Here is a 23,941-nt window from a genome sequence, read left to right as displayed (position 1 = left end):
TTCAATTAGAGCCGTAGCTATTACAGTTTACAGGATTTAAACATTGCGCACATCTAGGGACAATGGAAACAGTTAACGACAGAAGACCTCACAGCCTTTCATGGAAACCTCTTTGTACTAAATTATAATTAAAATTCCATGTTTGAAAAGGCATTGTTTTGTTATTTCTACCTTTTATTTCCTTACTAGCACTTAATTGTCCAAATGTACCAATTTTATGAGAACGTGTTGAAGCTTGAAATGCAAAAATGGTTGTAAATTATCATATGACATCAAGTTGCTGAGAAGAAAACATAACATTAAAACGTCCTGGATTTGTAATGTCTGAGTAAGTACATTTTAGAGTCACTGTGTTTTTTTTATTTGCATATTACATATCATTTAATTTTTTTAAATTCTGGATTGCATATACACTAGCTAGCATTTTGTAAACATATTGGGGTAACAATCATGGGAGCTCAATGTCCTGTTAAAGGCCACTTAGACTTGTGACTGAGTTGGGGGTTGACCTTCAAGGTAGAGGACAATCTAATCTTTAAAGGTGGAGGACAATCTAATCTACCCACTGATCCACAGTAACCCTGTGAAATCTTCAGTTATGTTAGAATGAATACAGAGTTTCTAATCTACCTGCATAAATGCCAATCATGTATGTCTGTCCTATCCAGTTTTAAAAGCATCTGTGTGATTTTCCCTCAAAGTATCTTCCCATCTAGTCCATTCACCTCAGTTTTATCCGTTACATCAACCCCTCGTCTCTTGTCTCATGAAAGGCAGTCCATTACTGCATATTAGCAGCAAAGTGAGGCCAGGAGATAAGGGAGGCTGCTGATCAAACAGACAGACAAATCGCCAGTGACAGAAACACACATTTGTTGCTCAGCATTTAGCTTTGATCTCTGACTCTGCCAAGAGCCAAAGAGAAGCAAATCCCAGCCTTTGAACTGGAGCTTTTCAATCTGCTCTTTTGTGGAGATCTGTGTAAATTTCCCTGAGTCATCATACGCAATCATGCTCCCTGACTCACGGTGCCTACACACTTATAAGACAGTGCGAGGACGGATACAGAGCAGGGTGCAGCAGGATATTCACATCTCCGAAAAGAAAAAAATGTATCTCTGATGTTGTGAAATGCTCGCTCAAGCTTTAACAGCAAGATCCTTCCGTAGATATCCAAATCATAGCAGACAACAAAGTGCTAGCAACAGATTAGCCCATGTTAATCTTCCGATCTCTGATCTGTTCTGATATCCCATTTGAGTTTAGATGTACCTTGCAAACACTTCAAGAAATGTGGAGACACATGCTCAAGCATGGAGGAGAGCACAACTGTTTTTGCAGTGTTGTAATAATAGATAAGTGGCGGCTGTGTCTGAGCTGTCAGCCATGGATCATCTCATTTCCTGACCAAGCCAGTCCAGGCCCCCTGTGTGTTATTACAAACAGCCGAGATCATGTGACAGGGGGAAAGGAGATTACTGGAGAAACTAATTGAGGCTGCTCTGTGTGTGGAGAACAGTGGGGTGACTGTTTGCTAAGGCGGCTTGATACTCGACCCTCCCATGTCCCCTGCACCCACAAAATGGCCATTACAAACAAAGACCCTGTCAAAGCCAACAGATCTGGCCAGTCTTTAGAGAACCAGATTTTTCTTTTGAAGCTTGGGGGAATTCCCCTTCTCCTGAAGGGGCTGTAGTGTATGGGAATTGTGTACACCTGGCTTTGCGTATCATTGGATCACACCTGCACCAATCTCTTTGATGAATTAGAGTGAAACAGGCCATATAGAAATATAAATCTTGCTGTTCTGCTTCTGTATATTTCCTCATGTCACATCAGCATTGAATAAACCACTCCAGACTACATCCTCTCCCCAGCGCCTTCACCTAGCTACATCATTGTTGGCACACATTGCTAAGTCTGGAGTGTACAAAAACTGCCCTGGCAGTAGCATCACCAGCTCTGGCACGGTACCATTCAGTGTATTATTACCTACAGTACAATAGAGCTGCAGAGACACCAGCAGCCACAGCTAGAGCCTGCTAGTCCTCACTTTGGAACAACTGTCAGCTAGCATTTGCTCTGAGTGGACCAGTATGGCTGTCACACAGAGCTATTATTATGATACAGCCCAGGGTCAGACTGGGGCTCCAGGGTGAAACAAAGTGATCCTGTGTCATCACTTTCATCGTTGCTTTTTTTATATATCAGCATACTGTAAGGCCCAAGAAGAGACTCTTTCCCATCAAGACGTACACAAAATCCCTTTTGACAGGCAATACATCCAGAAAACTCACACATAGAAGAAAACTGTTCCATGTTTTGTCAAGAGAATTGGAAGGTATGCAGGCGCAAGACGTCCTTTTTCAAGAACACTTATGCAGTGACCCCTAAAGCCTGTTGCCCACACAGAGCATAAACAGTTAAATGCACTCCAGCACTTAAACCCAATCACACTTTTCACAAGACAAGATCCAGGCCCTGGCTGTTGAAGCAGACGGTGGGGGATGAGGCCACCCGTATTATATTTCCACAGGATATGATCCCTGTGTTTTTATGTGCAGTTGGCCCCAGCCGCGGCCTAGTTCCAGCCTTGTGCCAGTGCCAAGGCTAGCACAGGCGCCGAATCTGGCTGGACAAGTCTGATAGTGCTTTTACGAGTGGCAATCCGAGAGCCATCGTGCTTTTAAAGCTTGGCAACTTGTGCTGCATCTCAAATGACACCCTCTTGCCACCAATAAAGCAATAATCTTGACCACTCCTGTGTCAAGTAGCTCTCTGGTCATAAGTAATGCACTATGTGTGGGTCTGAATGATTTGATCTGAGCTCTTGGGACTGATTGCCCGTCTTGGATGGGATTCTAGATTTTATAGAAGCTGAAATGAAGAATGACACCCAGTCACCTCAGATATGTCATATCTTGTGAGAATCCATGCTTTGACTGGATATCTTTTATTAAGGCTGCTTGGGTTAAACCCTTCAGAATGCACTCAGGCTCAAATGATGCTGATAAAAACTGAACTGAACTGAAACATGAATCCATTCACAAGCTGCACACTACGCCGTTACTCCACTCGAACACTAATATCAGTTTCTCTGCACAAGATTTCATGCACAGCATGCGCTGTAGCCCACATTATTCCCAATTTATCAATTTTGTGACTAGCCTTGTTGGAGAAATTACCTCTGTAACATATAAAGATATTTTCTGAGCAGACATCCACTAATTTCCTCAGCTCACTTTTACTCTCCCAACGCACAGAAGTCATAATGATTATGTAAGCTGAGAGATCAGGGCTCACTGGACCGAACAGCAATATATCTGGAACCTGAATCCACATCCATCCTAGTACCACCCATCCAACCCACAATTATGACTGCTCTTCCTTACACTTATATTAGAGTGTCACATTGCTAATCCCGATGTGCAGGTCATTTACAATGATTTGTTACTGCACCTCTAGGAAGTTGGGGAACTTGAAACAGACATAATATTGTTCAATTTCATCAAGTACAGACAAATATCTTGAGTTTTAGTCACTGGTAAGACTCAAAATGCTCCCTAAAAACACTTTTTGATGCACATGCCTCATGTTTGCAACATAGACTTACCATTTATCGTGATGAGCAATTACAATTGAGTAAATTTAGCTCCAAATATTTGTGCATGACCAGACAGTGAAAGGCTGGTTACATTTTGCTTCCCAACCAGCTGTGCTATCAGCTATTGTGAAGTTGGTTTTAAGAGCCTGTTTCTGGTGCTCACCTACATTCAGTAAACAGAGAAAAGAAAAGTGAGAAAAGTAATGCGCGTCGTCGCAGGATCGTGACGCACATTTTGATGTATAACACACCTGGGTGCACGTTACGGTTCGGGCCGTATTAACTGCCGAAGGAATGGCATAAATTGCGCCAAAATGACACAATTAATTCAAAATGGCCGACTTCCGATACAGGTGTGTACCGATTTTCGTGCATGTACGTCAAACCGTATTGTGGGGCTTGAGGCACGAAGTTTTCTAGGGGGCGCTGTTGAGCCATTAGGCCACGCCCATTAATGCAAACCATTAAATATAAAATTTTTCGCCAGGCCTGGCTTGTGTGCAAAATTTGGTGACTTTTGGGGCACGTTTAGGGGGGGCAAAAAAGCCCTCCTTTCGTCAGAAAAATAAAAAGGAAAAGGAAAAAAAAAATTCCTACAGATACAATAGGGCCTTCGCACTGTCAGTGCTTGGCCCCTTAATAATGATATTAATTAAAAGAAAGACTGAAAAAGTGTCTTTAGCCTTTTTTTAAAATGTCAACATTCTCTGCAGCCCTGCAGGCTATTCCACAGTCGTGGGGCCTACACGCCGCCTCACCATGGGTTTTGTATTAACTTGAGTTGGACACATGTTCTCTGGATCCCTGTGCAATCAATTGAAATCAGTAAGTTTACCTGATGTTCGAGAAAAATAATAATATTATTTTGTACAGTCCATTAAAATCAATCTTTTGAAATGCATGAAACCAAAAACATACAGAGTGAAATTTCTGTGTCAGGCAAACACCAGACAACCTAGACACTGTAGATCTGATAGGGTGATCACGTTCACATGTAGGTTTACTCACTCACATTTCACCCAAACTAGGCGAAATGCTCTCAACCCAGGACTTTGGCCCACAAATCACAGAAGAAGCCAGAGCAGAGATGTAGAAGAAGCCATGTCATTTGAAATTGAGAAAACTGAAAATAGTCAAATAAACAGTAACATTGTGAAAGTCAACATTCAACCTAATGCCAATCTGTAGGTTGAATGTCTCTAGCTCTTTTGCTCATTAATTGTGATGTAATGTGTGATGTAATAGGTCAATAAGAAAAGACTTATACTAAAAACAATCTTTTCACTCTTATCTGCAGGTTAGCTTTGCAGTCTTTAAAAAAGGGAACGTAAAGTTAGAGGCAACTTGACAGAGAACACAAAGACCCACACGCGTGCACACACACACACACACACACACACACACACACACACACACACACACACACACACACACACACACACACACACACACACACACAACTCCTCCTTCATCACACACAAAGAAACTGTAGCAACAACAAAAACGCCTCACTGGAATCTTTACAATAAATGCTTCTCTGTGTGGTGTCCACTAATATGATGGTTTTAACTCCACTCAAGTTACCCATCCATTACCCCCTCTAAGCCCCCAGAGCTAATTGGTGAATCAAATCATTAGATTTAACAAGCTCTGCAGACACATCCCCATGCATCATGGGTAGTGTTACAGTCTTGCAGCGACGTTAATGCACCACTACCTGCACCTGACCCCTAACTGTTGTTCCCCGAGGCACTTTCATTATCCTGCTGATGTGATATGAACGGGCTGGTGTTTTTAAGTGATTGGACGTATTAAAGCCAACCTGCCCGTTGATGTGGTAGATAAGTGACAGAGGCAGTTAAAGCAAATTCACAGGTATATTTCTCATTCATTACACAATTATCTTTATCGCTGGCCATCCAGTGGCTCCATAAAAAGAATCACAGCCCATTATGAGCTATATTTGGTGAAGCTTGTTAGTATGCCACAGGGTAGAGAAGTGCATTTGTTTATTTATAGTTGGCTGGTGTTGGATTACTCAACATTTGACAAGAACAAATTTACAGCCATGCCAATTTTCTTCGAAAATCACTCAGCGTAATCAAGACAACAGGGTTAAATCTCCCAGGGGGCTGATTATCTCAGACAAATGACAGAATATTAGTTAAAAGTCATTCATTGCTTCTTTTAAACATGTTTGATTAGGTTTGTAAATTGCTTACATTCACAGTAAAGTTGCCTTCAGGATAAATAACTAAACATGCCAACAGAAGACAGAGTGTGATTTCAACTTTTCATGCAATTGCAATGATTAGTTTATATCTACTTACTGTTGACTTAAAAGAAAGTGTGCATCATTTCCAGATGCACAAGAACTCTTTAACGAGACAAATAACCAACAGAAAAGTGAGGCAAAGCTTGCTGCTTTAATGGAAGAATCATACAGCCTTGATGTATGATGACCAAATAGCATATGAATCAGGCAGGGAAATAGAGAGTGAATTAGCATCGGGACAGGTCCCCTCCCCCAGCCTTCTTCCTGGCTTGCATCATTCATTATAATGATCTATGACTGCTCTTTATGCCCTGACTTGATATTTCAGACTCATGTGAGGTGTGGATCATTAGAGAAAGCTTTTACCATTAATAAGCAGACGTTGTTTACATGACTAATACTCCAAGAGGCAATGAGGTTGAAGCATTTAGAACAGGGCATTTATCTTTCGCACACCAGTAAATATCATCCAGATGCTGTTAATATTTACTGGCTGAAAATGGCTGGAATAGACAAAAAAAAAACAAATATAAAGACAAGTTAGGACCTGATTATACTTACAAAAACACCTGTTGGCACCAGGAAGGTCTGGCCATTCTTAAGGCCCATTTATGCTCCCTACGTATGTCATTTGTCATTTCCATGTTTCGTTGCCTTGGTTGTTAAGTCAGTTCATCCACTAGTGGGCAGTGCTAAGTTCAGAGTTCACTTCTGTGTTTTGACATCAGTTACAGACACCTGTTGGTGGCAGAAATGCACCAACTGCCCAAAAACACCAGAAGAAGAAAAAGATGAAGAAAAAGCAGTTTCAGCAAACGTGGCGATGGTGGATGAGATAATGCATGCTCTGAGAAAGAGACGAAGAAAGAGGCAGCGCAGTAGACGGCGGTGGTCTATTCGACCATTAAATACATTGCGGCATGTGGATGGTGAATTCCTCTTGCTCTCTGGTTTGTTCCTTTTGCCGGTCGCATGTTAACTATACCGCTCAACACCCACTGTGTTGCTCAGTTTGCTGCCTCAAGCGACTGGAAAGGGTCATTGAGCATGAATGAGCCTTTATTCTGTATACCATGCATAAAATGGCATCAAGACATTTTCATATTACAAAACAAATTTGTGTAGTCTTGAAAAATCTAAACAAATGTCAGGAGATTTCCATATGGAGACTCTTAGATGCACTCCGATGAGATAATGTTGCCGTCAGAGGTGGTCACACAGATCGGTGCACACCAGGCTCATGCTTTGATATGTTCAGATCACTTACATAGTGTACAGTTTAAGATGTATATCAATCAATCAATCAATCAGGTTTTTTCAGCTATTCAAGTTTTGGCTCTGACTGGACCACTCCAAGAGGCAGATTTATTCAAGGTTGGTGAGTATTTTCAGGCAGGAGGTAGAGGACTGAGGGCAGGCAGGTGAGATAGGCAATACTCCTCTGTTTTTCTTTGATGGGTCTTAAGCCTGAATTATGGTTCCACGTTAAATCAACGCAGAGCCTACGCCGTAGGGTATGTGTTGACGCGCACCCTACGGCGAGGGCTACGCTGTAGCCTGACGTGCACCTCCCAAAAATTGTAACTACACGTCGCGGCGACGCAGACCCAACGCAGACCGAGAGGGCTGTGATTGGTTTGCTTGGTAGCAACGCATTTCCGGTTCCGGTTCGCGAAGCAGTAGTGAACTTTCAGCGCTCTTTTCTTTGTGTGTGTTTGTTTTTTTTGGGGGGGTTCTTTTGGTTTTTTGCACAATAGTTGTCCTTATCTCTTTGATTCACTCTGACCGGAAAAAAATGGAAGCTAAACAAAGTATCAACTAGCGCTCTCAGGGGGTAGTGCGCCGTGGCGAAATGGAGTGATGGAGAAGTCCGAAGGGTTCACGACGGCGTCACGGCAACGGCTTAGGCTCTGCGTTGGTTTAACGCAGAACCTTAATTCAGCAGTTACTTGAAGCGAGTGGTCAGGACTTGCATGCCGTCATGTGGTTTCATTCAGTGACGTGCGGTCAGGGGAGGCAGGGGAGGCTGTGCTTCACCTGCCATCATGGAAAGAAAGAAATGTAAAATGAAAAAAAATATATATTTTTTTTATATTTATCAATTGATTTGTACTATAAAGTAATTTTCCATTTAACTTCACCATTTTTAGATTATTTTTTCTTCAAAATCGCCGAATTTTCACATTTGCCGTCCAAATGCTGAGAAGATGCGGGCGGTGAGGCAGCACCCCGCTGAGCCTCACCATGGATTAAGCAATGACTCGGCTAACTGTGCTGCCATGCTATGTAGTGAGACCAGATCGCTGTCTCTTTGTATGTCACTATTAAAATTTTCAAACACGTTTGCTATATGAAATAAGTTTCCATAGTTTAGCTGATTTATATAATGAACAGCAACTATATGTGTGTAATGTGTTTCTTGTGCCGGCGCAATCATAAAACGGCTGAAAAGAGGCACGGGGTGAGGCACGCACTTCTCCTGCCTCACGGTAGGGGGCACTAGTGAGCTCAGGGATTCTTCTTGCGACTCATTGGCTGCAGAATAAGAAGAAGCGGCGCATGGACTTCATTTATAAGTAAAGATAAGACCATAATAACTTTTTTTTTAATTAAATGTGCTTTTTGTGCGCTACAGTTTGCATTTGTATGTGAATGACGATAGGAGGTTTTAAACATAACCAGTTAACTGCTGCCATTCAAATTGTGAATAAGTTGCTCTCCGAGGGTTCATATGCTTGTAAATCTGACTGATGAAGTCAGTGCCTCACCATCCATGAATCTCACCGCACATCACTGGTTTCATTGTATGGCTTTATCCAGAGAAGAGGCTGGGCTGGTGGTGGTCGTGCAGGGTGACTTTCCTGACACGGCGCTGGTGGACACCCGGTAGGCAGACTTGATACAGATTCTTCAACGGGTGAAAAATAACAATCATGAACCAGAATACACGATGCTAGCGTTCCAGAGATTTACTTGACTCTTGGCCAGCTGTTAACTGAACTAACAGTTTGGCGATGAGCAGATGAGCACAGGTGTGGACAATGGATATCAGGGCCACCAGGAGGCAGGATCCAGATCCAATTGGTCACTCACATATAGACATACACACAGAGATGAAAATAACCCCTGACAGATGTTCTGTGGTGGATTTAGTTAAGTGTTTTGGGTCATTTTTTTGTGCTGGATCACTCAACAGCTAATAAGTTTCAGCTGGTGACTGCCACCCAGACATTTTCTCGTGGGATATTTTGGTAATCTTAAGAATTAATTTCCCCCTCTATGCTGGTATGGGGTCCAGGCCCTAAACTAAGAAAGCAATTCCACATCATGTTTCCTCCACCATACTTTAGTTTTACAAATTAGCAAATACAACCGTAATTTCTAGGGATGTCCGTTGTGGTGTCCCGATTCAATCACGTGATCACTACCGCAAGGACAATTGTAGGTCACTTCAAACACAAACATTTTATTCTTTAAAGCAGCACAACGTAACTTTCAGCTTTTCTGAGTTTGGCGGCATCTTGTGGACAAAATCGGTAGTGTTTTACCAGAAAGAACACTACGTTTCCCATGAGCACTAGCGCGTACAGCCGGAAAACTCCTGTCCCGTCGCTGCATTTGTTTTGATGAGAGGAGACGGGATGCTTTTCTGTTTCACCAAGTGAACAGACAGAACGCAAAAAAAAAGATGTTAAACTGCTGGAAAGGAAGTGGAATTTACTTGGATACCTTAAACAAGGAAGCCAGGGAGCGGTATATGCAGAAAATAATGATTATTAACGGTCTGGATCCATATGAAATCCCTAAGAGATCCCTGAATCCCTTAAGAGCCATGTGTTTCAATAAATTTGTATAATAGTACAACATACACTACATGTTTTGTATCCCTCTTACGTCTCTTTTCTTTTTTTTGACTGCTATATTATGTGGAAGAGGCTCCGAAGCGTGAGCAATATTTTTGTTTTTCTCGTGAGATTATTTTTTTCCTCTGCAGCTACAAATAGAGTTAATATTTTTTCCTCAACAAACTAGTTTTTTTATCTGAAGATTGGGGTTAATTGCTCCGCAGAGAGCTGGCCAGCAACTGCGTTTAGCTGGAGAGTGGTGGAATAAAACCCGTGTTTTGATCCGACGCCCGTCTGTGTGAGTGTTTGTGGTTTAAGGCTGTTTATGGTTCTGCGTTAAATCGACGCAGAGCCTACGGCGTAGGGTACGCGGCGACACGCACCGTACGTTGCGCGTCGCCACGTACCCTATGCCGTGGGTCTGCGTCGATTTAACGCAGAACCATAAATCATGCTTTACTGTGTGTTTGGTCGTTACAGCCGCGATCCAAAGCGAGCCGACGGCTCTTTCACTCTTTTACTTTGTTATATCAGATACTTGGCCTCCGGGGTTCTGCCTCCGAGCAGGAAACCGTTGAAAAGTTAAACCATTAGGGTCTTTTCCCCACGTCTGTTGTGTGGAGCTGCTGCAGCCACAACACAGCAACAGCTTCTGCGGAGCTCTGAGCTCCACGCCCCGCCCATTTTCGCTCGACTGCGAATCGGGAAGGAGGGGGAAGTGACGTATGCCGTAAAGCAGTCAAAGTCGTAACGATTTGTAGTTTTTTAGTGTGGCAGGGTTCCTACCATGCTCCTCAAAGTTACATAGTGCCAGTGAAGGTGATACAGACTCCCTCAGACCATGACAGAGGTGTCATTAAACCTGTTGGAAGTTGATGTACCATCACAATGACTCTGGAAATATGATATTAAGGTGGAAAAGTTACGTAGTGTCGCTTTAAGCCAGAAAAGGACAGTAAGAAGTAAGAGTACAGTCTAAAAAGCACCTTACTGTTGCACTTTTATTTGCTTATTTGTTTACATGCCTGCTGGGTATTTTAAGTTGAGCTGCTGTTTTTATTTAAATAATTTGCACTAGTTTTACTAGTTAATAGTTGCACTATTATTACTTGATTGTTCAAGCTACTTCAAAGAGAACTGCACTTTTTAAGTGTAAAATGATAAAATAAGGTGAATAAAACAGAAATAGAAGACAACCTGGATCTGTTTATTTTGCATTTGTTAATTTTTTTATGCGTTACAAAAGTATCAGATAGGGACTCGGTATCGGCAGATACTCAAAATCAAATGACTCGGAATCGGACCGGAGCCAAAAAAAACCTGATCAGGACATCCCTAGTAATTTCTATGAGGTTCTATTAAAAGTAAATTTATGATTTGATGGATTTAATTATCTAAATTATGCAATACAGTTTTTACAATGTCTGTCTTTAAAGGGGACCTATTATGAAAAACACGTTTTTTCTTGCTTTAACATATATAAAGTGGTCTCCCCTCACCCTGCCAACACAGAGAAGGAGGAAAGCAACCAAATTCTGCAGGGTCTGTACAGCCGCCCGGATGAGCCATCCAGTGTCATGTGACTTCTACGAGTCGTTCAGATTTGCGCATTTTCGTTACGTAAGCAAAATGCAAACCACGCCTCAGTTGGCCTTGCTGCCTGAAACCGCGCCCACAACTAACTCCGCCGGGACAAGAACTACGCCATTGTTCCGAAGCGAAGTGTATCGTGTGGCTGTTTGAACAACGAGGGACAGTAAAAATTAGGTTTTGCATCGACACTTACCCTCATAAAAGGATCAGTACCAACAGTACGGCCCCGGCAACTGCACACGAGTCAGCGGTAAGTGACGTTATTTTTTTATGTTATTTATATTGGTTTACAAGTATGATCTTTGCATGGACTAAGTATTTAGCTTAGCTCCGTAGCACCGGAGCCACTCACCAGACCGGACCGGTGAGCAGCTCCGGTGGCTCCAGTGTTCCCTAACGGAGCCACTCACCCGTTAGGTAACACCGGAGCTCTATCAGTAATACATTTTTCTTCTGTTTATGGTTTCAGATCTTCCAAGCACCTGAAGCTGTTCAACGACACCTTCAGAAGACATCACGGTCCTTCCTTGAGCCAGAAATAGTGCATAAATGTTATTTATATACAACTTGTGTTTTTTTGTTTTTTTTTTAACAATAAAGTTGCCATTTGTGAACATTCAATGTTGTGATTTCTTTACAGTTAACATGATTCATTTGTCTTGTAACATAAGAAATTAAATGATGAGGAATCGGAGTAAATAACTGGTGTACCTGTTTTGAATTCAATTAAATCTTCCTGTGTGAATTAGTGTGAAGACGAGGTGACCCGTTCCCCCTTCAGGTAACTAAAGGCTGATTTATGGTTCCGCGTTACACCAACGCAGAGCCTACGGCGTAGGGTAAGCGTTTAACGCAGGACCGTAATTCAGGTTTTATGGAATTGATTTTGTCGCTGACGCTGGCATCGCATGGCACAGGCTTTAATAGTGTACGGAGCCGCTGCTCTTCTGCCAGAGGCTTTGTGCCCTCCCCTGCTACACGTCATTCAGGCAGCCAATCAGTGCAGAGCCTCATTATCATAGCCTCCCCGCCCTTCAGAATCACTCATAGAGAAGAAAGTTATAAGCGGTAAAAATGAAGACATGGCCCAGAGGTTAAATTTCTGATTTATGTAGAAAAAACAAGCTTTTGATTGTTTTTAAGACATTCAAGGCTTCTTTAAAATATACACTGTACATTAAATGCCATAATAGGTCCCCTTTAAGAGTATAGGGAAGTGAGATGGATTGTGAAAAACTGAGCTCTTTTGTACTATAATCAAAACAACAAATAAGGAATTATTTTATCGAAGAAAGAGGATCCATTGTTCTGGCAGAATTCCAGATATTGTAAAATCAGTAACAGATTAGTTAATAGTTTTTACTGATAGACCATACGGTTCAAATCCGAACCACAACCCCATAAATGACATTCTGCCTCCATAGGAGGGTTTTCAAACGTCCTCCTCTGCTCTTCAAGCTGTTGTGTCTCCATGACAATGGCAAACCTTGGGTCCGTTGACTCAGCAAACTACCACTTCATATGACATAGTGGTGGTAGTGCAACACTTTTCCCTTTTGCCAAAGAAGAAGGAGGGGCAAAGATAAACAAACTGGAACAGTGAGTTGAACATGTATGCACTTCGCATCTGAATAGATGACAATGAATTAGAGGAAGTGACTCATACTAAAATACGGCATTAGTTGACTGAAGAACATCGTCTCCTGCTTAGAGCTTTTCCAATCAGCACTGACTCAACACCACTATCCAGTCAAGTGCCTAACCCAAGTCAGGAACTTGTTTTGGCTTGTTATAAGTTCCCTGAAAATTCTCATGGTGGATCTCATGGTGATCAGCAATTCCTGATCATGAAGATATGCTCGAGGTCCTGTAAAACTACCATGGACTCCTGCTGAAGCTCATCTATTAAGGAGCACAACAATTAGTGCTGGTCCCAACAAAGTCAGTGATTATACCTACAAAAAAAAGTGCTAATAATTTAACAAACACACACACACACACACACACACACACACACACAAACCCAACCATATGCTCAGTGATGATGGCACAAATTAAAAGCGCTTGGTGAAAGGTTAAAGCAAGCGGGTGCATCACTTGACCTTTTCCAAACCCATCATAACAGAATTACAAAAATTGAGTTGGATAAACAGAGAGTGACATGTGAAATAGCAGTATGGATTAAGTGGGACATTGCAGACGGTACACTTGGTACTACGTGTAGCTTTGGTTAAACATATTTCAAAAAGCCATTTGATATAAGGTGGTACTCCCGCCATGGAGAGATAAGTGTTTCCAGTAGTCTTTGTTGTACCTGTCAGATGTTAAGTTTCAGAGTCCTGCTGTACTACAAGAAACTCTTATGTCTTCTGTGTGTGAAAGTGAGTTAAAGTGCAATTATGTCCTTGTTCTTACTGTAATAGAGCAGTGGGGAGTGGGGAATAAGTAACATGAAGAGACAGTTATCTTCCATAACATCCCTCTCTTAACCAGCAAAAGACTCAGTCTTTTATTTGATGATACCCAATAGCTGAAATCATTGATACGTGTTGACAGCTGTGATATGTGATTCCACCCAATGGGTTATTGATATTAGCTTTCAGGCCCGCCTCCACGCTTCAAACCTAATCAGGAAGGGAAAGTGGCTTAACTCGTCATCCCTTTAGAGAACGATGTAATTAACGGGCTCTGATGAGTAGCTTAATCTCCACAGAGGAGAATAGATTGGCCTGATTTTGGGAAAAGAGCTACAGTGTGAGACTATGTATGCATGTCAGCAAGGGAAAAGTGGGAGGTAAAAGCAGAGAGACACACCTGGCAAATATGCGTCCAATCCCTGGAGCTGACATGTCCTAGAATGAAGCTTTATGAGTCCTCCTCTACTTCTCACATTTTTCCTGTTGATCTAACCAATTTAGCTCTTAGTTTATTACAATAAAGCCATCATTATTAAAAAAGATTGGATTTAATTACAAGACTGTAACAGGAAATCCCCGTGTAGGACTCCAGCAGTGCCACCGAACAGAGCTGCACCTCATCCTGCACTTCCTGAGAGTTTATATCTGAATCAGATCCTGAGTGTGTCACGGTTTGGTTATTTAGTTCCTGTTTTATTTTGAAACCTGTGTCTTTGTGTTTCAGTACTGTTTTGACTTCCCTGGTTCCCATCTGCCCTGATTGTCTGCACCTGTGTCCCGTCATCCGTTCTGTGTATATCTGGTCTTGTCTTTCCCTTGCTCCCTGCTGGTCCTTACTGTTTCATCCCTCCATGAAACAGAAACTCCATCCCTCTGGTTTTGTGCAATTTGTATTTTTTGCAATCCTGCTCAGCAGTGCTTTGGGTTTTGTTTAAGTTAATAAAACACCTTTTTTGTGAACTCCTGCCTTCTGGTCTCCTGCATCTGGGTCCTATCCACCACATTCGTGACAGAGTGTTATTTCTGTCTTTACCGGTGACGCTGCCTCTCAGCATCAGAGGAACAGGGTCTCATCCTGAGTGGTTTTATAGTTACACAATATATACTGTAGTTTGAAAGAAAGTACGTCATCATTGCAACACGCAAGAATAAATTTATGAACTCAAAAATGCCTTCTGGAAGTGTACTGATGGGAATGACTCATCATTCTTACCCCCTTTATTTAATCAATGACTGTTTTCACACAAAACACCAAATAGCCTATGGCCATTTTTTTCCTCCTGTCACATCTTTGCTCATGATAGACTTCCTTTCCACTGCAATATGTTTCTGCAATTCCAATCATGCCCCAAAGTTCAGGAAATCTGCTTCAACTTCACATTTCCAAGTTCTCACAGACGATAATAATGCCGCAGATATCTATCCTTAAGAAGAAAAAGAGTACAGGCGCGCTCAAGAACATCAGTAGGCCTGGAAGACCACAGAAGATGACTCGGATGAAAACATCAGCAGAAGTCAAGAATAATCTGGGGAATGTAGGTGTATTGTAGTCACAATATACAATCAAGGCCTGCCTTCATGCATGTAAATATGGAAGCTTAAAGGCCGGGACACACCAAAGCAGTCGGGCAAAAATTTGTCTCTCGTCTCCCTGAGTTGGTCAAAAAAATACTCCCGAACACCAACCCGACGCCGACTAGAGCGTATGTTCTGTGCGCAGAACTACGTCCCCATAACTGCAGATGCTGCAAATCTGTGATGTCGCACAAAAACAAAAGGAAAAAAGAACAACCAGAAATGACGGATCGCTCTAGTCTCGGGTTCTGAACTGAGCCCGCTGGTTTCACGTCTGAAAGAAGTCAAGAAGAATTGAAAATAAGATGGCTAATAATAAAAATATAATACAATCAAAAACGATCCAAATCAAAACAGATGCGATGATAGAGTGTAGTTTAGTGTTTGTACCATCGCTGTTTAGCTAGTAAGTTTACTATCGTAATTTCTAGTTAACTCTGATTCGCTAGTCAAGGGCACTCCACCAATCAGATTGGTCATAAAGGCCGATGGATAGTGGCCGATTCTAAATGTCGAATTAGCTGAAATGAATGCCGACGGACGACTGCAGGGGACACACAAACCCAACTCAAGGCACCGCCCTCGCCCGACGGCCGATTATTAGGTTGGTGTGTCCCGGCCTTTACAACAAGTTATAATGAACATAAGATATAAGATATAACATATAAGACCAGGAAAGTAAGATTAGATATTACAACTTCTAAGAAGCCTCCCACGTTCTGGAATTAGATTCTTGTACAGATGAAAGCAGAAAAGAAATTATCAGAATGCTGACAAGATAAAAGTATGGAGAAGGAAAGGAGCAGTTTATGCTCCGAAGCATACCACGCCATGTGTGAAACATAGTGGGGGCAGTGTTAAGGTTTGGGCATACAGCTGCCAATAAAACAGGCTTACGAGTGTTTATTGATGAGGTGACTGCTGACAGAAGGAGAAAGATGAATTTCGATGTGTGCAGGGCTATTTTCTCTGCTCACATTCAGCCAAATGCTACAAAATTGATAGACAGTGCAGATGGATAATGACCCCAAACATGATGTGAAAGTAATTCAAAACTTTTTGAAGGCAAAGAAATTGAATATTTTTCAACAGCCAATTCTCAAACAGTCTCATCTTAATCGATTTTCTAATAGGTTTTCTGTTACTGAAGGCAAAACTGAAGTCAGAAAGAGCCACAAACAAGGAGCAACTGGAGGTTACTGTTGTGAAGTCCTGGAAAAGCGTCAGTGCGGGGAAACTGAATTTGCCGATGTCCAAGCGGTCCAGAAATTCACTCACTGCAAATAACGTCCGACCGAGTTAAAAAAATTATGATTATATTTACATAAATGTTCCTTTGTCACAAAATACTTTTGAGACATGGAAAATGTAGGTAGTTTGCTTGAAATGACTGCAATTCTTAAATGGTAAATGTCATATTGTTTTTTTAAACCTCTACACTTTAATCAAATCTTTATTATTAGGGCCTACAGTGCGAAGGCCCTATTGTATCTGTAGTAATTGTTTTTTTCTCGTTTTTCTCGTTTTTTATTTTATTTTTCCGACAAAATGAGGGCCTTTTTGCCCCCCTAAACGTGCCCAAAAAGTCACCAAATTTCGCACGCAAGCAGGGCCTGGCGAAAAATGTGATATTTAATGGTTTGCATTAAATGGCTCAACAGCGCCCCCTAGAAAACTTTTTGCCTCAAGCCCCACAATACGGTTTGACGTACATGCACGAAAGTCGCTACACACCTGTATCATGTTGCAACTTAAAGAAAAGTCTCTTGGCGCCATGGCGGAAACCGAACAGGAAGTCGGCCATTTTGAATTAATCGTGTAATTTTGGTGCAATTTATGCAATTTTTTCGTCCGTTTCTTCGCCCGAACCGTAACGTGCACCCAGGTGTGTTATACATCAAAATGTGCGTCTCCATCCTGCGACGATGGGCATTACTTTTCTCAGTCAAAAGCGTTACCGTGGCGACGATAGACGCCAAAAAGTGCGCCCCCACTTCATCTGATTGGTCCATATTTGATAGTTCCTACTTTCTGCCATAACTTTTGAATGGTTTGACATAAAGACTCATGGGTGGTGTCATCGGACATGGTTTTGAATCCTTCAACATAATTAGTGCAAATTAGCCCCGCCCCTTCATCTTATTGGTCGATATCTGATATTTCCTACTTTCTGCCATAACTTTTGAATGGTTTGATATAGAGAGTCGTGGTGTCATCCGCTAAATGTCCAGGCCTGAAGACATCTACATGCAAGTCATACAAGCGCTTCCACTGCAGCACGCCTGAATGTGCACAAGGGTGCGAGGGCCCGTTCATCGCTGCTTGCAGCTTTAATTTTACTTGAAATCCACCGTAAAGGCAAAACAGTAACAACCCTGCCATTGTCCACATATGACTTAGCAGTGTCCCACAGTTACTTCCACGTCACCTATTATTTCTTACATGCACTTGAAGAGCGCAGCCCTACCTTGCAGTTTTTACTACCTTGCAGTTTTGACTAAGTAAATTACAGTGGGGCAAAAAAGTATTTAGTCAGCCACCAATTGTGCAAGTTCTCCCACTTAAAAAAATGAGAGAGGCCTGTGATTTTCATCATAGATACACTTCAATTATGGGAGACAGAATGGGGGGAAAGAATCCAGGATTCATTGTAGGATTTTTACTGAATTACACAAATCAACTGTGGGAGCAATTAGTAGAAAATGGAAAACATACAAGACTACTGATAATCTCACTCAATCTGGGGCTCCACACAAGATCTCTCCCCGTGGGGTAAAAATGATCACAAGAACGGTGAGTAAAAATCCCAGAACCACACGGGGGACCTAGTGAATGACCTGCAGAGAGCTGGGACCAAAGTAACAAAGGTACCATCAGTAACACACTACGCCGCCAGGGACTCAAATCCTGCAGTGCCAGACGTGTCTCCCTGCTTAAGCCAGTACAAGTCCAGGCCTGTCTGAAGTTTGTTAGAGAGCATTTGGATGATGCAGAAGAGGATTGAGAGAATGTTATTTGTTCAGATGAAACCAAAATAGAACTTTTTGGTGGAAACACCCCTTGTCGTGTTTGGAGGAGAAAGAAAGCTGAGTTGCATCCAAAGAACACCAAACCTACTGTGAAGCATGGAGGTGGAAACATCATGCTTTGGGGATGTTTTTCTGCAAAGGGACCAGGACGACTGATCTGTGTAAGAGAAAGAATGAATGGGGCCATGTATCGTGAGATTTTGAGTGAAAACCTCCTTCCATCAGTAGGGCATTGAAGATGAAACGTGGCTGGGTCTTTCAGCATGACAATGATCCCAAACACACCACCGGGGCGACGAAGGAGTGGCTTCGTAAGAAACATTTCAAGGCCCTAGAGTGGCCTAGCCAGTCTCCAGATCTCAACCCCATAGAAAATCTTTGGAGGGAGTTGAAAGTCTGTGTTGCCCAGAGACAGCCCCAAAACATCACTGCTCTAGAGGAGATCATGGAGGAATGGGCCAAAATACCAGCAACAGTGTGTGAAAACCTTGTGAAGACTTACAGAAAATGTTTGACCTGTGTCATTGCCAACAGTTTATATAACAAAGTGTTGAGATTAATTTTTGTTATTGACCAAATACTTGTTTTCCACTATAATTTGCAAATACATTATTTAAAAATCCGACAATGTGATTTTCTGGATTTTTTTTTTTCATTTTTTCTCTCATAGATATACCTGTGATGAAAATGACAGGTATATCTCATCTTTTTAAGTGGGAGAACTTGCACAACTGGTGTCTAAATACTTTTTTGCCCCACTGTATCTGTACATTCACTGGAATTTTATGAGGTCCTCCTTTCCTCATTATCCACTTTCTTTCCAAGTTTTAGGATATCATCTCTTAGAAGAAAATACTGTTGTTTATCGGTTGGTTGGTGATTTGACTGACAATAACTGCAAATAAATGTGTTTAAGAATTACACACAAACACAAACTTTGATTTGGCCTTTGGGAGTTTTGTTCTTTGCCATTAAGGAGACTGCCCATGAAACTGAGCATCCAGCCCATCCAGGAGCCACTCTTTTGATGACATCATTAATCTAACCTTATTTAAATTTTAAAGAGGCTGGGTGGACTGGGCCTCCTTTGTAATCAGCCAATACTGAGTCAGTGGAAGCACTTAGAGGGAGACACAACTGGGAAAACACAATAGAAAGTATGTCAGCAGAGGAGAAGAGCCTCATCTGAAGTCAGGTAAAGACTTCCAGTCACGCTGGGTTTTAACCGGGCCTAAGACATGACTCTGCACTGGTATGAACGGAAGAGCTGCTGGTAAATTTGTTCAATCTTTGATACAATGTGCAATGTACACAAATAATCTCTGTGTCAGTCAGTATGTTTACATGCGGTAAGAGAAAGTACAATTATTGCCTTAGTCTGATGATATCGAATTTTTAAAAGCCATGTACCTTAGTCGGGCTGTAGTCGAAACCGAACTGAAGCTCTTGAAATCGAGCTACTAGAGTCAGATAATGCGGCTCTAAATCGTGCTATTCCTGCAAGTAGTCGAGCTATTGACTAGCCTGAGACTCTCCTTTCCAGAAGTGACAAGACCGCGGAAGCGGGAATAACAACAGTCACTGCATGACAACAATACATTTGCAGAAGAAGAAGAGGAAGACTTTGCGTGCATCTTACGTGCAACACAATCAGGCTTAGTAAGTACTATATGTACAGAGCTGCTGCATCGTTGGCTTTCACATCGTCACATGTTGTTGTCCTCCTCCTACGTTTGCTTCCAGTCTTCTAACCGGACTAACCGGAAGAATGCCAACGCGAAAGGGTGTGTAGCACCACCTAGCGTTGCGGAGTCGAACACACCTCAGTCAGTTATTCGATTCTCTTCCTGCGCATGTATACTCGGATTTCTCGAAACTCCAGTTAAATCCTAAGCCCGATTATTGCCCATAGCTCAATTTAGATGTGCATGTAACTGCCCCGAGAGATACAATCTGAACCGGTCTAACAACAGCTGCAAAAGAACACTGTCAAAATAATAGATTCTGGACACAACCCCTTGAAAAAAGGTTTTCTAGTGTAATTAGATACTCACTTAACTGTGGAGACGTCCCATACTATCACAGCATCCTTTTGTCGTTCTGTATTTATACGGATGAGATATGAACCACCAAAAACAGGGGGAATTGAAGAGTGATGAAGATAATGTTTGCACAAAATAAGATCAGCACTTTATCTTCATGAACACAGTCACAGACTGCATTTGCATCACCACTATGTTAGTCACATGTGACATACTTGACTTTTCTCAGTATGTAGGAGTGTGTTTGTCTTGAATTTCAGCGTTTCTTTAAAGAGATGGAAAGTTCTATCTATAAGTGAGGTCAGGTCTGCACAATAACTCCAGAGACAGAGGAACGCTCTACTGCTCAGTGCATATTAATAAATTCAACTGAAGAATATGGAAAGGGCTGTAAAATCTTCTACTTGTAGATAAACATTTAATCAACTCTGTGATTATTATGGTGCAATGAAATATGAAAGCCACTTTTATTATGCAACTAAAGAGTTAGTGTTTCTATTTTCTTTTCCCTTTATTCATTTAATAGTACCTGTTGGGTATAACATATATTCTTAAAGATAGATTTGGACATACACTGCACAAATTATATTCTGTAAGTAAATAATCCCAATTTTGTATGAGCCCTGCAATTATTACTTTAGTTTAAATTTTCAAACATTTCCAGTCATCAGGGAAGTGAAACACAATCCTGATATAAATTCCAGGCCTCTTACTTGCTCTTTCACCTCTGCTTTTCTAACTTAAAATCCAACCCCTCTGTAATTTTCATGTATTTTTAAAGACGTTAACCCTGTTTTTTAATGTCAGGTCTGGATTCACTGTCATGTCGCTGCACACACAGAGAAGAGAATTAAGTGAGAAAGGACAATATGCAAAGAGAGCCACAATGAGAAAGATCGATTCATCCAACTTTCACAGATGTAGTGAAAGTCAAGATAGGACAGCTTGTGTGCTTTGAAAGCCTGAAGTGCACAGCAACCCAGCTGATAAATCAAAGCTCGAGAACACTTTAAAGACAAACTGGACTTTTATTGATGAAGAAATCTGACTGAAAGAGATTCTCTTCTTCGTAGACTTAGTAAAAATATATTGATTTTTTATTTTCACAAAGATAAAAGCTCTTCCAAATGTCACATCAATTTAAGGTTCCATGTACTGAGTGCAAGGTCACATCAAGTCAATTCTACCTAAGCAGATGTTCATGGGAACATATGGTGAAATTACTGACTTTTTGTGGGCTTGGTATCGTGATCTCCCAGAGATCAGAGCAGAAGCATCGACCTTCCACATCTGTCACTCCACCCAGTCTTTAATCATGCTGCATTTGCACAAAAGTAGGTGGAGTGAGGTGGAGTGGCTACTAAACTGGCTACTATGAACAGCGTTGTAAAGGCATCAAGCATCCATTAAAAACTGCTAGGTGGGGAGTTGTGTTAACTCTGGTTAGGTGTTTTTTGTAGGTAAGAGAAGACATACAGCCCTCCTCCTTCATACCCCTCTTCACCGTGTATTTAAATGCAGCAAACACAAAATCTGGGAACTATTGAGCATGCACAGAGCCTGCAGGGCGGTTGGATTTATTTAGTTATAAGTGTGATTATAGTGGGACTAATGCAATAATTGTGGGGGTTTTTCTGACTTGATTTAACACACTAACTGTGATAGAGATGCAATGGCTGAAATGATCCAGAGCCTTCTCGGTTTTACCTCCGACTCCACTGACAGAAACCTGCTGTTAAAAGATGAGCTGTTGTGCTGCATCCCTGTGGTGTTTTGACCAAAACATGTCACATAAATTTCATTCACAGATACATTAGCATTTTGTGTCACTTTTTTGAAAGAGTGGCACGTTACGTCTTGTTTTATCTCTTAATGTGACCTCTTGCTAATTTCATTAGCATCTAAATTAACAGGTAACAGCAGTAAGGCGCTGAGTATCAAATACATCAAAACAGAAGAGAAGAGTTGGCATCCCAAAAGTAGTCATCTTATCTTTTATATCAGCTTTTATTCTCTCTACATGAGATAGATCCAGTCTAGAGGGGAAAAAACATTAGTTTTATTGTGTTTTTAAAACCCTTTGTTAGTTAATTTTCTCTGCGATGGTTTTAATCACCGTTCTTTATATTTTTCACACTGATGTAGCATTAATCCCACTTCTTATTAATATTTTGAACTGCGGTTAAAGAAGAAAAAACAAAAAAGGAAGCATTAACATAAAAAAGAGAAAAAGCTGTTAAAAAATTTAACAGTTTCTGTATTTATCATTCTATGCGTTTTTTTAAAGCCATTTGCAAAAACTAATCAGGAAACTCATGAACTTCTTTCATTTAGAACATGAATGTGACTCATTTGCTGTCAGTTAGCACTGTGAACAAGTTTTTCCAATTAAATATATGTTTGAAGTGCATTTCTTGTTAAATAAATGACAAACTGTCATGATTTATCTAAAGTGTAAATTAAAAAGAATGGAAGGAGACAAGTCAGACGTGAGCCCTTTCTTTCCTGTATTTACAGTATTATTTCATAGCGGTGGCTTCGATCGCACATCGACCCATGTTCAGGATGTCACGTCTTGCTTGTTATATTGATGAAGAATTCAGGTCTGTCAATAGCGCATGAATGTGTACTTTGTTAATTCAAGCAGACGGCTAGAATTCAATGTTTATGGGTGGCTGATTGTGTGTTGTTTTAATCAGACAACTACAGTTATCAGACAAGGATACTAAGCTTTTGGACATCAACACATAGTGTGGAAATGAACTATTTTTTTTTCCTTTTTGTTTGTGGCCGTATCAAAAACCGTTTCAAAGTAAACAGCTTCAGAGGTATTAAGATGCAGCCCTTCAGTTTCCCCCCTTTTCACGGGGATACTGCACACTTCTTCTTAGGAGGCTGCCAGTGCCTGTTGTTTTTGATGACACACACACAGACACACAGACACACGCACGCACGCACGCATGCACGCACGCACACACGCATGCACGCATGCACGCACGCACACACGCAGTGTACTCATTAGTCATTCAGTCATAAAAGTGGTGTCAGCATGAACAATAAGCTCAGCTCTTCCAAAACAAGGTTTTTTTGTCTGTCTAAAACAGTGTTGGCAGGCAATGCTTCTAATAATGTAATAACCAGATTGCCACGCATACAGACCTACACAGACACACACACATACAGTACTACATTTAATACAGCAGAACACAGCTCCTTGATGCCTGTCTGATCATAGCAGGAGATAAAATAGCAAAGAATTAGTATATCCGCCAGAACGTCTCAAGTTAAGAAAAAAAAGAGGGTGACATAGAAGAAAGACAAAGGTGGATAAAGTCCATAGACCCAATTAGAGAGCAATGAGGTGAGATCATGATGAGAGGGTGAGTGATGAGGAAGAGGAGAGCAGATAAAGCAGTAAAAGAAAAAAACAAATCAATATTTGTTTATTCATCAGTAGAAACATCAGAAAGAAAGAACGAAAGAAAGAAAGAGAAATGTGGACATTTCAAAGTACATAAGCATGCCCATCTCAGATGTTTGCAAAGACAGCTTAGCCAGAGA

The sequence above is a fragment of the Cololabis saira genome, chromosome 2, assembly GCF_033807715.1.
Source record: "Cololabis saira isolate AMF1-May2022 chromosome 2, fColSai1.1, whole genome shotgun sequence".
NCBI classification, from domain to species: domain Eukaryota; kingdom Metazoa; phylum Chordata; class Actinopteri; order Beloniformes; family Belonidae; genus Cololabis; species Cololabis saira.
This window is presented reverse-complemented; position numbering follows the sequence as displayed.